The sequence below is a fragment of the Lepidothrix coronata genome, unplaced genomic scaffold, assembly GCF_001604755.1.
Source record: "Lepidothrix coronata isolate B3197 unplaced genomic scaffold, Lepidothrix_coronata-1.0 Scaffold233, whole genome shotgun sequence".
Classification (NCBI taxonomy): Eukaryota; Metazoa; Chordata; class Aves; order Passeriformes; family Pipridae; genus Lepidothrix; species Lepidothrix coronata.
In genome coordinates this window covers 7,851-8,803 of record NW_016690413.1, presented here as the reverse complement: position 1 = coordinate 8,803, position 953 = coordinate 7,851, and positions in this window count along the sequence as shown.

The following is a 953-nucleotide window of genomic DNA, read 5'->3' as shown; positions in this document are numbered from 1 at the left end:
ATTTGGCTCCTCCCTTTCCCTCAGGCCTCATGGGAAGGTATGTGGGCGTGGCCAGGGCTATATTAACCCCAGCCTTTGCCCGAGGAGGTCATTCAGCAGCTGGGCTTCAGTGGGATAAGAGCTCTCCCTTTCTTTCAATGAATGGGACTTCTCAATCTATTCCTGCTTTATTGAAGCATCAGCTTTGGCATCCAAAGAAGCAGAGCTATATATGGCAATGAAGAGGATTACACTTAAATGCAAGGTTTTTAAATTTAATAATTTTGTGTCCTGTGTTGGTAAGGTGCTTTTGCAATTGGTTATCTTTTTTTCTTTTCCTTAGGAGCCTTGCATCTTTTGAGATCTCCTGATGATCTCAACTACAACTTAGCTTTTTTTCACAAGTGTTATCCAGTCCTCAGGTGAAGCTGCTCTGTGTTGAAGATGGCTACAGGCACGCAGGTTTCCAAGTAGTCAGTGGGGGGTTATAGCCCAGAGATGGAGCGAAGGCTCGGGTGTCATCTTAGGAATTACCAGGGGTGTTTTGAAGGTAGTATGGGTGGAAAGCAGCATCCAGGAGCCCCCTAAATGCCTGTGAAGGCATCCACTAACTTTTCAGATGTGCCACTTAAGTTTTCCTCTCATTCACCTGGATATTCTGCACGATTACAGCTGTAGTCTTTGGCTGCAGGTAGTGACTCTGGGTGGTTTGCCTGAAGAGAGACTCTTTCAGCTCTCCCCCTCTATGTGGGTGACTTTGATTAAGGTTTCTTTACCATGTCAGAGGGACAGAGTGTAAAGCAGAGCTGAACAGAACAGAGACCAGAGGAGCAGAGCAAGAAGGTGGGTCATCACCTGACGTCAGCACAAAGATGTGGCTTCTGGCTACATGTTTACTCGCCGTGTTAAGGATTTTGTTGTTCGGGTTTGTTTTTTCTTTGTTTTCAGCTGCAGAGCCCTGGGCCCAGGAGGCT